General features: G+C 36.8%; 1 protein-coding gene across 2 annotated transcripts in view; it reads right to left on the reverse strand.

Moving 5' to 3' along the window:
• Positions 1 to 3869, reverse strand: part of BANF2 (BANF family member 2) — a 39739-nt gene extending 35870 nt beyond the window's left edge. Inside the window, exons 1-2 of one of the 2 annotated variants that reach the window (XM_007476652.3) lie at positions 3718 to 3869; positions 2025 to 2117 (exon numbers count right to left, since the gene is read on the reverse strand). The gene's annotated coding sequence lies outside the window, so the exon portion shown is untranslated. The remainder of the gene's footprint in view (positions 1 to 2024; positions 2118 to 3717) is intronic. The other variant, XM_001382072.4, reaches the window with a different exon arrangement.
• Between the last annotated feature and the right edge of the window lie 13888 nt (positions 3870 to 17757).

Consider the following 17757-nt stretch of genomic DNA (forward strand, 5'->3'; position numbering starts at 1 on the left):
CTGTCCCCTTTTCATTTTACCTCCAATCTCTCTCAACATCAGGCTCTTTTCCAATGAGCCCTGACTTCTCATTATGTGGTCAAAGTCCTTAAATTTTACCTTTAGTATATGACCCTTCCAGTCAACAGTCCGAATTAATTTCTTCAATCATTGACTGAATTTATCTCCTTGCTATCCAAGGGACTCTCAAAAGTCATCTCCAGCACCACAATTTGAAAGTATTGTCTATTTGAAAGTATTGTCTATCACTCAGATTTCCTTGTCCAATAAAATCTTACAGATCTCATACTTCAATATCAGTCAATGAATAAACATTTATTAAGTGCTTTAAGTATATCAGGCACTATGTTCAGCACCAAGGATACCAAAAGTGACAAAAGATACTCCCAGCCCTTCAAGGAGTTTAACAATCTAAAGAGGAAGAGACAACAAATATTTATAATTTATAATATACATAGCATAATGGGAAATAATTGACAGAGGAAAAGTACTAGAATTAATAGGGAATGGGGAAACCTTCCTATACAAGGTAGGGCTTAGTGGAAGCCAGGAAAGTCAGTAATTGGAGCAGAGTTGGGAAAGGAGGGCAATCCAGGGTTGTGGAAGATCTGGAGACGATGCCCAAAGTCAAGAGGTGGGATATTTTGTTTGTGGAATAGTCAGGAGGGCAGTGCTACTAGTTCAAAGAATGTGTGTTGAATGAGTGAAGGTGTATAAAGATTTGAAAGGTACAAAGGGACTGGGTTATGAAAAGCTTTGAACGTCAAATAGAGCATTTTGTATGTGATCCTGGAGGCAATAGGAAGTCAAAGTCACTGGAGTTTATTAAAGGGGTGCCATAATTGGATCTGTGCTTTAGGAAAATCACTTTAAAGGCTGAAGAGAGAATTGACTTGAATGGAAAGAGACTCCAGGCAGGCTAGCCCACCAGCAGAATATTGAAATAATTCAGGAGTGAGGAGATGAGGGCTTGCACTAAAGTGGTGACAATGTGAGAGAAAAGAAGGCAGCATATTCAAGAGATGCTGCCAAGTTGAAATCTATAGACTTTGACAACTGATTGGTTATGGGAATGAGAGGTAGTGAAGAATCCAGGATGACTCCTAAGTTGCATGTCTGGGGGATTGGGAAGATGGTGTTATCCTCAACAGTAATAGGAGGTGGGGAGGGTTTAGGAGGAAAGATAATAAGTTCCATTTTGGACATAATGAGTTAAGATGTCTACTGGATATTCAGTTTGAGAAATCTGAAGGGCAATTGAAATTGCAATATTGGAAACTGACAGGGAGTCTGGGGCCAAGTTAGGAGATCTGAGAACCATCAGTCTGGACATAGTAATTAAATCAATGGGAAATGTTGAGATCTCCAAGCTAAGCAGTATAGAGGGAGAAGAGAAAAGAGTCCAAGACCAAGAACACCTCAGAGTTAGAGGGCATGATCTGGATAACGATTCAGCAAAGGTGACAGAGGAGCAGTTTAGTAGAAGGAAAACCAGGAAAGAGAGAGGTATTCTGAAAATCATTTTGAAGATGGGGAAACTGAGGCCCAGAGAAATCAAATGATTTGCCCAAGGACAAATGGCAACTTAACAGAACTAGCACTAGAACCCCATTCTCCTACACTCTGATGTATTAGAAAATATAATCTCAGCTATATTTCAGTCTCAGCTCTACTACTAAGCTGATGGACAGGTTGTTTTGACTTTCTGAACCTGTGCCCTCATCTGTTAAATGGAGGGGAGCTGGATTAAATAGATCCCCAACAGGTTTCACTCAGATACACAGCCTAATTCCTGCAAGTGAGGGCTTTTTGATGATTGATCAATAGCTACAAAGAACAATTAAAAAATTAACAACTCAAAATTTTGGAAGACAGCTTGATCTAAGGATGAACTGGGTTTGAGTCTTGTTTCTGACTCACTGTTTGATACAGGGCAAATCAGTTAATCTCTCAGAACCCCAGGCAATTCCAAGACTATAAATTATAGAATATTTGCTTATCTGTATTTGGTGAATTAGATATACCTAATTGATATCTCAGGGTGTTTCCTGTACCAAATCCAGTCACTCTCTCCACCAAAAAATGAGTTCAGAGATGAATATAGGAGAGATGAAACTCTGTAATGATAGCCAAGATTAAAATAAAGCCAAAACAATGAGACAAATATAAGATGAATATAAGAGCGAGAAGGGACCTCAAAAATTATTATTTCAAACTCTTTCATTTTTAAAGACTATGAAAGTGTAGCCCAAAGTGGGTGTATCTTATGCCTGGTTTTGCCCTAGGTCTCAGCTAATTAATGGCAATGCAAAAACTAGGATTCAGGTCTCCTTAGCCAGTCTGCTTTATGATGCGCCATACTCTGTCATCTAACTTAGTTCAAACCACATCTAAACTATTTATTGTACAACATTAGACCTCAGATGGTCTGAACTAAACACTATGAGTGTGTGCTTCCCTTCACTCAGAGCTTGTTTTAGCCAAAATTTATGAAGTAGGTGAAGTCCCTCTTCCATATGCCATCCAGTCCTCCTTCCTTAATTCTCTTCATCCTCCAACTCCAATTGTTGTAAGCAAGTGATGTTTTCTAATAACATATTGCTCCTGCCAGGAAGAGTGTCTAGCAGATTCAATAGACCTTAGGCTTTGCTCATAGAGATTTGATAATATTACCCCTCCCAGTAAAGAAAGGGAAAAGGCAATATTTAATACAGAAGAATGAATTATGAACTTGCAGACAATAGGAGTAGAGGTATGCATAGTGAGGAGGTAGTAATGCCTCACATATATATGGTTGGTCTTGTCCATTTGGTTTATTGATTCTAGACTCTTCTATAATATGGAATTAACCTGAGTCAGAATAAATTTCAATACCTTCTCCCACATTCTTGGAGGTCTACCTAAAGTGACACCTCCTCCATAAAGTCCTTTCTAACTCCCATCCCTTCTCCCAAGGGATATCTCCTTCCTCTGAAATCTTTTTTTTTTAAACCCTTACCTTCTGTCTTGGAATCAATACTGTGTATTGGTTCCAAGGCAGAAGAGTGGTAAGGGCTAGGCAATGGGGGTTAAGTGACTTTCCCAGGGTCACACAGCTGGGAAGTTTCTGAGGCCAGATTTGAATCTAGGACCTCCTGTCTCTAGACCTGGCTCTCAGTCCACTGAGCTACCCAGCTGCCCCCTTCCTCTGAAATCTTACATCACTATATCTTCTTACACTCTACTTTGCATCAAAATTATTTGTGCTTGTGTCTTATTTTTTTCTATTGGATTGTAAGCAACTTAAGGGTTATGACTCTGCCTCACTTCATCTTTTTATCTCTCTGGTACCTTGATCATAGTAGGTATTTGATAATCATTTGTTTTGAACTGAATCTTGCATGACCTGTTTTCAGAAAGTTGTACTGGCATCTTTGAGATTTTGCTTTTTTTTTTTTTTAAACCACAATACAAGTGGCTTGTGTGTAGGAGTAGGTAACAAAATGGCCAGAAATTTAGAACTTGCAATTTTGATATAATAATGGCACTTTTGTAAGTGGAAAACCTGTTAAAAACTTATAATATCTTTAGATGTATTGAGCCCCCCAACCCACTCTGAATCCTGGCCACTGGTCGTCAGATATCACATTGGACATGAGATCAGAAGCCAAGCAGCTAAACAGGCTGACTGATTGAGCTTCCCACTATGAGGGCACAGAAATGATAATGGATACTCACCGGGATGGATAGTTTTGCCACAGGAGGGCTCTGGTGACTTGGTTACATTAGCTTAATTACTCTAGACTGAAACTACTAACACTAAATGTACAATACCTAGCAGGGACAGCTAAAATATCTAAGTTCTCAAAAGCTGGCATTGTGATGTCATTACCCGGGTGTGGTCTCTGATGTTTGTGTGTGTGTGTATGTGTGTGTGTCTGTGTGTCTGTGTGTGTGTGTGTGTGTGTGTGCATATGAAGCAGTTATTACTAGTTCAGGGAGCATATGGGCTAGTGAGGGAAGGCTGGTACCTTTAGTGTGAAGGCTTGCCAGCCCCTTTTTTCAGGACTGCTTTTTTGGTGCCCACCTGTCACCCAGCTATCACCCGTGGCTCCAAGAAGCTGTAACATGCACAATTGCACACTCTGGTAAAACTGTCTCTGCAGGCAGGCTAAACAAGTTGAGGGTAACTGACCTCAAACCCATTGGTGAATTAGGGGGTATCTACCCTAAACATGGAAAGACTTCCCACTTGGTTGAATGGGTGGATGAAAACAATTTGTTCCAATGCCCATAAAGATAACTGAAGCAGGCACTATGGAGTGCTTAGAGCTTCGTTAGACATTAAAGAAGTGAAGGTCAGCCACTGCATTCTGAGCCATTTCCAATCATCTTGACTTTTGTCTTGCCACTGGACTTGGATGACTGTGGAAGACTGACTGAGACTGACTATGCAATTCTGCCTCACTTAAATCTAATTTATGCATGAGTCAAAAGAGATCGCCCATACCATTTTATCACTTTACATTTCACTTTTACTATCATTATTTTATCATTTTATTCCTACCTAAAAAGTCCTGTGACAACAGGCAAGTGATGAAGCAGCAGGTATGGATACATTGGAAACTATAGTCATAACCCTGAAGATGGGTAGATCTTTTTCTTCTCAATGGAAGCAGCAGTGGGATCCAATATCCTCCTGGGTGTATGAACAGCCTTAAAAAAATAATTTTAAACCCTTATCTTCCACTTTGGAATCAATACTGGGTATTGGTTCTAAGGGTTTAAGGTAGAAGAATGGTAAATGCTAGGCAATGATGGTTAAGTAACTTGCCCAGGGGAGCATAACAGAGAAGTTTTTGAGGCCAGATTTGAACCTAGGACCTTATATTTCTAAGCCTAACTCTCAATCCACTGAGCCACCTTATTGCTCTCTAGGAGCAGCCTTTTTTAAAGACAGAACTGCTTACTGTTTTGGTGTGAGGAAGGGACTAAAAAAAGGCTCCCTAAAAACTGCCTGCTTGAAGCTATCCCTGCTTACCTTGTCAAGCCAAGATCCTACTTTATAGTTTAAACACAAAAAAATGTAAAATTCTTGCAAAGATTATACTCACCATTGGTACATGGAATGCATGTACACTAATGGACAACATGAAATCCAGTAGACTTGAAAGATCAATAGCTCTTATTGCAAGAGAACTCAGGTATCAAATCCACATAGTATCCCTGACCAAAACAAGGCTGACAAATGAAGGGCAACTTTTGGAAACAGAAGCTGAAGACACATTTTTCTAGAGTAGTTCCAGTGATAAAGACCACTGTAAAACTGGTATAGGTTTTGCAATAAAATACAGTCAAAAAGCTTTTATGCCTCCCCAAAGGAGTAAATGACAGGCTCATGACAACATGATTGCCACTTGCAGGAAAGTTCCATGCCACCATCATCAATGTGTATGTTCCCACCATGACAAACTCTAAGTCAAAGAAAAATGTTATAAAGACCTAGAAATCTTCATTAACAGTGTACCAAAAGAGGACAAGCTTGTAATTCTGAGTGAGATTAATGTCAGAATAGGTACAAACTATTTTATGTGGCAGGGAGTCCTTGGGAGAAATGTTGTCAGAAACAGCAGCAATCACTTATCACTGACTACTTGTCTGTTTCATGACCTTTTTAATAACCAACACTGTCTACCCAAGTGCATTAAAACTTCATGGAGACACCCCTGAAGCAACATTGACATTTAGTAGAGTATGTCGTTGTGAGGAGACGAGACATGTGATTAACAAAGGAGATGTGTGGTGCAGAGTGTTGGACAGATCATAGACTTATCCTCTCTAAGCTAAACATTCACATTCAGCAAAAACAGCAGCCCTAAGGCAAGATAATTACTAGAAGACTTAATGGCAATGTATTAAAGTGGAGGAGGGCAGCTTTTAGTGATTTAGTGAACAACTCATCATTTACTCATATGAACCAGAATACTCACAAACATTAGGATGGTATGATGAAAATGATGGAGAAATTCAGAAGGTACTGAAGAAAAGTAAGAATTCCACAGGGTTTGCCAGCAGCACAGCTCATCTGTCTATAAGAAGGCAGTGTTTAACTCCATCAAAAGTGAAATGCAAATGACGCTTAGATAAATGCAGAATTCTTGGCTCAATAATAAAATAGATGAAATTCAGTTTTATGCTAAAATAGCAACCCAGAGCATTTCTATGATGTTCTGAAGGTTATTTATGGACTAAGACCTATAGAATACCTCAACTACTCAGAACTGATGGAGCCACACTGATCAGTGATAAGAATATGATCCTGGAGAGATGTGATGAACATTTCCAAAATGTTCTCAACAGATCATCATCAATCAGTACTGAAAGCAATACTATATGCCTCAAGTTGAAGTCAGTTCCTCTCTAGCTAAACTTCCAGCTGGGGAAAAGGTTTTAAACATCATTAGGTTCCTCTTGTGTGGCAAAGTGCCTAGTGCTGATTCTATCCCAGAAGGAATTTACAAGGCAGGAGATCCACTGCTCATACAAAAGCTGGTTGAAATTTCCCAAGTTATATGGCAAGAGGAGGTTATCCGCCAGGTGATCAAGGATGCTTCTATTGTCCACCTCTATCAAGGAACAAGGAAAGTGATTGTCCTGTAACAATTATAGGGGGATCCCTCTCTTAATCATTCCGGGCAAGATTCCTACTAGTCTTCCTTAATAGGCTGACCTTATACTAGAGAGCTAGTGTGGCTTCAGAAAGGGCCAAGGAACATTCATTATGGTATTTGCTGCTCAACAACTGCCAAGAGTAGAACAGAGATCTGTACACAACATGTGTTAATCTTACAAAGGCCTTCGATACTGTCAATCAAGAGAATTTGTGGAAGATCATGGCAAAAATTTGGTTGCCTGGAGATTTATCAATATTGTATATGATACCATGCTTATGTGGGTTCTGGATAATGGACAATGCTCTCGTGTGTTCCCAGTCTCCAATAGAGTGAAGTAGAGCTGTGTGCTTGCTTCTATACTTTTTAGTATGATGTTTCAAGTGATGTTATTAGATGCCTTCAATGAAGACTAAAATGGCATCAAGGTCAGCTACTGCATTAATGGGCAAATTATTTAACTTGCAAAACCTACAAGCCAAGAATAAAGTGGAAGGAGAGTTGGTACATGATTTTCTGGTCACAGATGACTGTACTCAATGTAGTCCGAAACTTTCAGTCTTAGAAACATCCCCATTCTGAATGTTTACAAAGGGTTATTTGTGCCCAACCTCTGGTATAGTCTTCCAAACTGGAATTTATTAGTCACAGATACACACACTATACACTGACTCCATTATAGTGGTGCCATTTTGGTCCTCCTTAAGTGTGCATAACAACAACCAACTGGCCGTTCAACCAACCAACTACATAGAGTGATCTATCATATTCGGGAAGCTCTGACAGGAGGACCATGTTTCCTGGTTTCATGACAGCTCAGCTGGATCAAGAATAAGTTGTGATTTGCCTGTTACCTTTGAAATTATAATAATAATAACTATTGTCATCCCCCTTCTAATGATTCTCCATAGCTACTGCCTACTGCCTCATCATGGTCTATTTAGAATGTATTAATTTTTAAGCCCAACAGATTCATATTTATAAGGATTTTTATAAATATTCTTTATTTAATCTTTACATATAATTTATTAAATACAATACATGTGATATTTAATAAATATACATATTTATATATCTAGTTTACTAACTTCCATTTGTCTACTTTGTGGATTAGCTGGGTCTAATTTAAATTTTGAAGATAGCTTCCTCATATGCCTAGATCATAATAGACTTGTCTCTCCATAGATGTCTCACTGAAACTCAAGCTTATCAATGAAGTCTTTACTCAGTGTATGGTACATAATAGGCCCTTAATTATTGATTGATTGATTCTTGATTCTTCCAACTACTAGTGTATTCTGTTAAAATTCCTCAGTGTATGGTACTAAAAAGGTTTTTAGTATGATCCTGGGAACAAAATGAATAAATCTATTTTCTAAGGACCCTATTTGCCAATAGACTTATGAATAGATGAGACTATTTTGGAAATGGTAACCCATGAAATAAAAAAAAAATTTAAATGGCTCTCCATCTCATGCTATCTTTTTTTAATTCTAATTTGACTGTTGGTGCTCTAAATGTGAAATCCCTGTCAAATTGACAAATGAATGGACATATATTGCTTGAGGAGATGAATAATATAAATCTTGACATTTTTGTTATAAAAGCAGAAAAAAAACAAAAAAAATTGCAATGGATGGATAGCTCACAAGAACTTCTTAGAGAGGCAAAGAAAAAAGTTGATAAAAGGGAATCATCATACTATTAATGATAAAAATTTATAAAATACCCACTATGAAAAAAATTGCTTCTTTTGCCCCAATATAGGTTTATAAGGGCAAAATGGTAGAGAAATCCAATGAAGAACATGATAAAAAAAAAAAAACCTTCACATCAAATACATTCTCATACCCATGACTTCAATATAAAAGCAGATAAAAGGGGAGGAGGGGGAGAAATATATAGGAAAGTTTGGTTCAGGATTATAAATGAGAGAAGCCAAAGTCATCAGTTTTATAAAAGCTCCATGCCCTCAGAACATGGTGAACTCTAAACAACATTACATGGAATTAAACTGACTACATTTTAATGACAATATGAGCTATAAACAGGTGAGTTATCAGTCAGCTCTCTGTTTACAGTCAAACTTATCAATCCTCAGAATAAAATCAGAATTTATAATAAATAAGGAATAGTAATGAGAAAAAGACATGTAATACAATAAAGAAGATTTAACACTAGATTACTTAAGTAAGCTATTAAAAATCTAAAATGGGAAATCAACAACAGAAATGACATAAAAACCAACTATGATGATTTCATCACAAGTTAAACCAGTATAAACTAATTGCCACAATAAGGAAACAAAAAGAGCTCAGAAAACACCTTACTCAGCAAATTTTTGACCGATTTTGTCGGTGAGAAAGATAGCTTTGTCAAAGTCAACGTTGTATTAGGAGCTAAACTTATCTGTAAAATCTTATGAAGAATGATGAATGATTATGAGCCATCTCCTAAAAAAGTGAAAGCCAAAAACAATATCAAGAAAACTTGATGAGATGTTCAACTAAACAAAGTCACCCCAAGGGCATTCAAGGTTGAAAATTGAAAGTAAACTACAAACAAAAGAAAGATGAAAAATTTTGCAAAAATTATTGCCAAGAAACTCTATGGTTGCTGGTTTTTTCCATCAAGGATAGTGGAATCACTATACTTGGACCTGAATATCCTATTCCCCAAAGTTTCCTACAGAGGAAGGGGAAATATTACTAAAGAGAACAGTGATAACAGACAAGTTGGAGCAAGAAAATATATTGTAAGAGATCTGTGTAGGAGGTGATATAATTGTCAGGGCTTTAAGGAATCGATTTACAATATTTCCAAAGGAGGTGAATATACCAAAGACATGAAATAAAACTAAGAACTTTCTGATCCTTAAAAAAATGACTAAGAAAACATCAATAACTACTGACCTATATGCTTACTCTGCTTTGTATAAAAAATATAAGGGTCATTGATACACAAATTAAAAATATCATCATTGTTTCATTAAGAAGGTACAAGTAGGTTTTTTCAAAGAATATTCAACCATGAGTCATGTCTTTACTGTCTCACAATTTGCTGAAAGATGTAGAGAATATATGATTCTATTATGCTTATTTTTTTTATTGACAATGAAAAGTATCCAACTGGGTAGAACATCTACATTACAGGCTCTTTTACAATGAAATATTTCCCATCCATACATTTGTCATTCAAGATTTATTTAAAGATGTAACAATAGAAATAATCCCATTCAATGACATCTCTCTTTTTTAAACCTTTATCTTCTATCTTAGAATCAATATTGTGTGTTGTTTCCAAGGCAGAAGAGCAGTAAGGGCTAGGCAATGGGGGTTAAATGACTTGCCCAGGGTCACACAGCTATGAAGTGTCTGAGGCCAGATTGAACCCAGGACCTCCCATCCAGCTGCCCCCAATGACATTCTGATAATAAACATCAAATGAGGCGTACAATAGGGAGATATATACTTGATAAAAATCTTTGCCATCATGATGGAAGAGATCTAGGGCAAAGTTTGGGTTGAGGAGAGATTCCTTATGGGCAGTACAGTTCTTCAGTTGCTTTTGTTTGTGGATGACTTGTGTTGATTGCTTCAAGTGTATGCTGGAGCCTGTTCGAACTGATTAATAAGAGCTGATTGTTAAATTTCCAGTGTGAACATTTGTATCTTGGAAATATGCAGATGCTACAGTACAGGGTTTGATTCAATGTTTTGTTGATTACCTAGACCAAAGATGTCAAACATGTGGTCTATAATACTTCCAAGTGTCATCCAAACTAGATTAAAATGTAATTGGAAAATACATAACAAAACAAATGAAAACACAAGACAGATAATATTACATTTTAAAATTAAGTCAATATGTAGCCCAGAAAGATCCTTATGTTTGGATTAGCGGTCTGAGTTTAGAATGTGTTACCACTAATGGAAAAAAATGTTAATAATGTAGATTAAACTATGTAGAATGAACATTTTTTTTCTCTTTTTGGAGAACTGATTGCAAAACATTTACCAGTACACCACTGATCAAGCTCTAAGATGTTGCAGAAACTTCTGGAAGATATTTGTAATAAGATATCTGTAACTTTCACTATATAGAGATAATTGCACTAGACACTGGGAGAGATTAAAAAAGAAAGAAAGAAAAGAAATATAGATAAGACACGATCCCTAGTCTTAGCCTTCATAGAGCTTACTCACAGGTTAGTAGGGGGATCAGACATGAACACATATGACATAATATTATATAATTCTAGTATATTATAAAACTCTTAAAGCATAGTGTTCTATGAGATCTGAGATGAAAAAAAACTTTCTTGATTGGGAAGAGATCAAACACAGAAGATAGTACTTTCATGTGCCAGGCATTGAAGTTTAGGGACTCGGTGAATAGAACTTGCACAGGGAATACCACTCATTCAGTATCAACAAGCATTATTATGTTCCTATTATGTGCCAAGACAGCAACTTAATCAAGGAGGAGGTAGATCAAACCCAGAGTCAGTGAACTGGATAGGGCTCTCATTAGGGGAGCAGTGAGTACAACAGATTGATGGACAAGGCAGAATTCTACTGTTCAAGGGGCAACGTGTGGGTGGAGTGGAGAGAAGGTATTGGGTACCAGGAAGAGTTAAGTAAATGGAGTAAGGGACAAAGGGCAAAGTTAACCTGAAAGCATACATTAAAGTAGTGTCTAGCACTTTGACCATTGGACTACAGCCAATTGTACACAAGTAAAAGTTTAACTGGCTCTCTAAAAAAAAAAACACACACACACACACAAATCACTTCTAAAATTTAATCTGCATTATTAACGTTCTCCATCACCTTTTAAAGTTTAGAGACAATCAACTAAACAATAAATAAAACCCTAATTTGTAGCATTTGCTGATTTCTAAAGTGTAAATACTCACATTGAAAATTTGACAATCAGTTTTCAGAAGTCTCTATGAGCTGGCTCCAGCACAGCACTGACTATATTAAAGATTCACAGGATTTCAGAGTTGGAAAGGATTTCCAAGGCTATCTAGTTCAACATATGTCTGACTAGAAATCCCTTCTACAAGATTCCCACAATCAGTCATCCAGTCTCTGTTTGACGACCTCAAGTAAGGGAGAGCCCACTACACCTGGAGTTAGCCCAGACCTTTTCCACTTGTGAATAGCTATAATTATTAAGAATTTTTTTTTACATCAAGCTGAAATTTGTATCACTTGAAACACTCCATTGTGTCACCAAGACTTTTTATAAAAATCATCCCCATTGGACTTCTAAACCATTCTTTCTCATCCTAGAACTGTTCCCTTCATCCTGGAACACTCAACCACCTTGTGGTCTTCTAAATATGGAATATCCCTCTGTAGGACAAAATCTCTACTTCCATTTGTGAATTTCTCTTGGAGCTTCTATGATTTAATGGAGCCCAGATTGGCCTTCATTTTTCAACTGCCTTTTCAGTGTTATTTTCCTGTGTGAGAATATAAGCTCCTTGAGGCAGAGACTACCTTTCTTTTCGTTTGTATTCATATCCCTAGCATTCTACACAGTACTTAGTTCTGGGATGTGCCATTCTATAGAGAAGAAGATTTAGGACACTTGAGATCACTCTATTGGTAATATGGGTTAAATATCCTTTTATTGGGATGTACTAATACTGATAGAACAAGGCTCATAGAGAGAAGACTTTGTAAAACCCCCATTATGAAGACTTTTTCTTTTTTTTAATTAAATTTTATTTTTTTAATCAGTAAGAATACTTTTCTCCCATTCCACTTTCTCTCTCTTTTCACCACCCCCTCCACAATGAAAAAGAAAAAAGAAAAATTCCTTTTGGCAAAAATGTATAGTCAAGCAAGACAAATTTCAAAATTGTTCATGTCCAAAGGGGTATAAAATAGTATGTACCCTTTGACCCAGAAATACCATTATGAGGTTTGTATCCTAAAGAGATAAAAAAACAAAACAAAACAAACAAACAACAAAAAAAAACCAAAGAGGAAAGGATCTATTTGCACAAAAATATTTAAAGCAGCTCTTTTTAGGGAGGCAAAGATTTGGAAACTGAGGGAATAGCTAGTAATTGGAGAATGGCTGAGTAGGTTATAGTATATGATTGAAATATAATATTATTGTGTTGTAAGAAATGACAAGTAGGAGGAACCAGAAAAATCTTGAAAGACAGGAACTGAAGCAGAGTGAAATAAGCAGAACCAGGGGAACACTCTACAGTGAAACAAATATTTATAATGAACAACTGTGAATAACAGCTATCCTCAGCAATATAATGATCCAAAACTATTCCAAATGACTCATGATAAGAAAAAAAATGCCATCTAATCTATTTCCAGAGTAAAAAAACTGAGTCTGGATCTGGACCAAAGCAAACTTTTTTATTTTCTTAATTGTTTTTCTATTTGAGCTTCTTTCCACAAAAGGATTAATATACACAAATATTTTACATGACTGCACATATAAAATCTATATGAGATTGTTTACCATCTCAAGGGGGTAAGGGGTTAAAGGGAACAGAGGAAGGGAGAGAATTCAAGACAATATTTTTGAAAAATATTGGAAATTTTTATAGGAAATTAAGGGGAAATAAGAATTTTAAAGCTTAAAAAGCAAGAACAAAAACATTGTTTATGTCACACACACACACACACACACACACACACACACACACACAAGTGATATGTCTAATCTTGTAATCCAAGTCCTAAATCTTTTACCTCTTTATCAGAAGGTAGATAGCATCATCACTAGACTCCTGGAATTGTGGTTGGTCATTCTGGACCAGGGTTTCTAAGTCCCTTGTTTGACTTCACAATATTTTCATCTTTGTATAATTTTTTCTACTGGTTCTGCTCACTTCACTTTGTACCAGGTTTTTCTGAAATCATCCATCATATTCATATACCATAACTTGTCCATCCATTCCCCAACTGATGAGTATCCTCTTACTTTCCAATCTTTTGTCAACACAAAAAGAATTATAAATATTTTTGTATATCCTTGATTAGTTTGTTTTACTTAAGATAAATGCCTCCCTTAATCTACTTTTCCTCTGATTCCTTCTCTCTTTTCCCTCTCTTTTCTTTCTGAATGAAATGTTATTTCTGTACCCAATTTTTGTGTGTGTGCACATGTGTGCATGTATTCTTTCTTCCCTTGACCAATTCAGATGAGAGTAAGGTTCAGCTGTCAGTGATTTTACTGATCCTTTGCTTTTTTGTTTTCATAGATTTCTATTTGCATACTCTGATAATGTGGGATTATTTTCCCTAACTTTCCCTTCTCTTTCCCCCAAGCATATTCTACTATCCCTCTCTTTCCTTCTTTTAAAATTATCAAGATATAATAGAACTGAGGTAGCTAAGTGGCTCAGTGGATAGAGAACCAGACCTACAGTCAGGAGGTTCTGTGTTCAAATTTGATATCAGACACTTCCTAGCTGTGTGACAATGGACAAGTCATTTAACCCCAGTTGCCTAGCCCTTACTGCTCTTCTGCATGGGAACCAATGCTTAGTATGGAATCTTAAATGGAAGGTAGGTTGGGTTTTTTTTAACGATATAATAGGATCACTTCCAAGTTTTCTCTCTAAGCTCTCTCTATGAGTCTTAAGAAGAATGGGTTTCAGAGGGGTCACATGTATCATTTTCCCACATTAGAATATAAGCAGTTCATCCTAATTTAGTCCCTTGTAATTATTCATTCATGCTTGCCTTATTATGTTTTTCTTGACTCCTGTGTTAACATTTCAAAGTTTCTTTGTAGTTCTGGTCTTTTAAACAGGAATCCTTGGAAATCTATTTCATTTAAAATCTATTTTTTCCCTAAAGCATTATATTTATGTTTGCTGGTTATTTTTGGTTATACTTTACATATTGTATTCCAAGCTCTCTGTCCCTTTTAAATGGTTGCTGCTAAACATGTATGATCCTTACTGTGGTATCTCAGTACTTGAATTCTGTCTTTCTAGTTGTTCTTTTTTGTGGCCAAAGCATTTAAGTAGTACAGTAACACTTAACTTTTTTCTCTTCAATCTTTTTAGGTCAGTTTTTTCCTTTGAAATATTTTAAATATTTAATTTTTTAAACTTTGTTTTACTATTTCTTGTTTTCTCATGAAGTCATTGCCTTCTATTTAATCCATTCTAATTTTCAGCAAGCTTATTACTTGGGCAAGGTTTTATACCTCCTGTTCCAACTTGTTCAATTCCATTCTAATTCTTTCTTCCATAGCACTAATTTCTTTTCAAAAAAAATTTCCTCATATGTTTTCATTCATTTATGAAAAAAAATCTTTAACTTTTTTTAAAAAAACTTTTTTTTCCTTCTCTCCCAGAAAATCTGGTTGAATTTGTACCCAAGTTGTGGGATTTGGATTTTTTTTTTTAAGCTTTGCTTATAGATGTTTTGTACTCATTCCTTTCTTCTGAGTTTTTATTTTGACCTAAAAAACAGGTTAAAGAGACAAAAGTTAAGACTACCTACATCCTTGGCATCATAATAGCTCTTAAGGTGGGATTCTTTTTGCTTGTTTATTCATTCTTCTTTTACTTCCTCACTCTAGTCTTTATATGAGAACTAGACTCCACTTCTGGAGAGAATGTTGAGACTGCTCATACAGCTGCTTTCTTAGGATACTGAGTGTTGTGTTATTCCAGAATCATATGGACAACTCAGTGCTCCCTAAGTGAAGCATTTAATCTAGTTCACGTCTGACTGCTACTCTCCACCCCTTCCAACCCCTTCTCAGTCTGATCTCTAGAAATTGCCTGACTTGGGTTTGGGTCTACACAGCAGGGCTGTGGGCTTGCCTCCCTTAGAATTTCAACAGACTGCTGCTAACCTCCATCACTATCAGTAAGTGAGAAATCTTGCTAGCTCAAAGTGATAAAACTGTAGGCTTCCCTTTGGCTTAGGATTCCGTTCCTGGTTATTCCTCTTCACAGGTCAGATTGGGCTAGAAGCTGGAACTGAGGCTTTGCTCTGTTCCTGGGGTTGGAGCCACATCATTGCTGCTTGCTTCTGAATTTGCTATTGCTTAGTATAGGGCCATGGGACTGTGACAGCTTTTTACCCTGGAATTCTACCCCTGGGCACAGGTCCCCTTCTCAGTCTGCCCTAGATCTATGACCTGGAACTGAGTAATGAGCTATAAAGCTGACAGCTGGCATTTGTTCCTGTACCCTGCATGAGGTCATGGTGCCCCAGTCCAGATCGAGAGCCTCGTTCTGCGTGGCCTTCTCTTTCAGTCCCTGGGCACTGGAATGCCATTTGGCACCCCTGACTTGACCCTGTGCCCATTATCCACAGACCTCTCTGTCTGTGTCTCTATGCTTTCCTGGGTTGGGGAAATGACTCATTGAGACGTTTTCTAGAGTATCCTGATCTGGATTGGGTCTAGTACGTTTCCTAAATCTGTTTGGAGTTTTTTGAGGAGGATACCGAGGAGTGGAACTTGCTGTATTTTTTCCTGCTACTCGGTCTCTGGGTTTTCCCTTTTTCAAAGCACATCTAGCTCCCTGATTCCAACTTGTTGGCCCCTTAAGATACAAAAAGGAATGTAGCTGAATTATCCCGATTCATTTTCCAAAGGAAATTGTGAAAGGCTTATGCTGTTAATGGAGGAAGCAGTTTTCTTCCTTGTGTCCAGCTGTGAGCTTTACATATACCTGATTCCTTATGATAATCCCCAATTGTATAGTGCTTTAATACTTAGAAAATAGTCCTGTAAATTGAGCAGCAGGAGCTATTATTATTCCAATTTTATGGCTGAGGAAACATTCAGAAAAAAAGAAGGGACTTGCCTAAGGTAACTAACTAGTAAAAGCGAAATCTGGGGTTTCAATTCAATTCAACAAGCATCTGTTAAGTGCTTATATTAAGCTAGGTTGCTAGAGATACAAAGAAAAAAAAATCCTGTTTATTGTTTAAAGCCCTTCCATCTTCTACAGATTTTTCTGTAATTCCCTCCTCATGTATTCTAGGTTAATGGCAAACTGGTCCACTTGATATTTCCTGTATGCATTATATCATCTCCCATTTCCACACCTTTGCAGAAACTACTTCTATTCCAGGAATGCCTTCCCTTTTCATCGTTCTCTCTAGAAATATGTAGCTCCCTTGGAATATCAGCTCAAATGCCACCTCTTAAATGAAGTCTTTCCTGATTCCCCTTATTGTGTTCATTTTTTATTTTTTATTTTAATAACAAAATTCCACATAAATTTTCCAAAGCTATATGATCCATATTGTCTCCCTCGCTTCTTCCTCTCCTGTCCCTCATCTGACAAGCAATTCGATCTGGGTGATATATGTATTATCATGCAAAAAATATTTCTACATTATTCATATAAGCAAATAATCTTATAAAAACCCCAACCCCAAAATATATACCCAAATAGACAAGTGATAAGTAATGTTTTCATTTGCATTTCTACTCCAACAGTTCTTTCTCTAGATTCTTTTTCGTAAGTCCTCAGAATTGTCCTTGATCATTGTATTGCTGTTAGTAGCATCGCCTTTGATTGTTCTACCATATTGCAGTCACTGTGTATAATGTTCTCCTAGTGCTGCTTATTTTACTCTGCATCAGTTCATGTAGGTCTTTCCAAAATCATCCTGTTTATCATTCCTTATAGCATAATAGTATTCCATCACCATCATATACGATAATTTGTTCAGCCATGCCCCAGTTGATGGTCATCCCTTTAATTTCTAATTCTTTGCCACCACAAAAGAGCAGCTATAAATATTTCTGTATGAACAAGTCCTCTCCCATTTTTTAAATCTCTTTGGGATACAAATCCAGTAGTGGTGTCACTGGATCAAAAAGTATGTACTCCTTTATAGCCCTTTGGGCATAATTCCAAATTGCCTCTACCATGATTGGATCAGTTTATAACTCCACCAGCAATGTGATCATGTCCCTGGGTTCATTTTTTATAAACCTTCTATTTACTTTTCAGTATTTCTCCTAAAAAAAACAAAAACAAAAACACAAATTCCTAGAGGGTAGGAGTTTTGGGGTTTTGTCTTTGTATATCCAAATCCCATCAAAGTCTCTGATACAAGTGCTTAAAAAATACAAGGGC

Source organism: Monodelphis domestica, chromosome 1, assembly GCF_027887165.1.
Source record: "Monodelphis domestica isolate mMonDom1 chromosome 1, mMonDom1.pri, whole genome shotgun sequence".
Lineage (NCBI taxonomy): Eukaryota > Metazoa > Chordata > Mammalia > Didelphimorphia > Didelphidae > Monodelphis > Monodelphis domestica.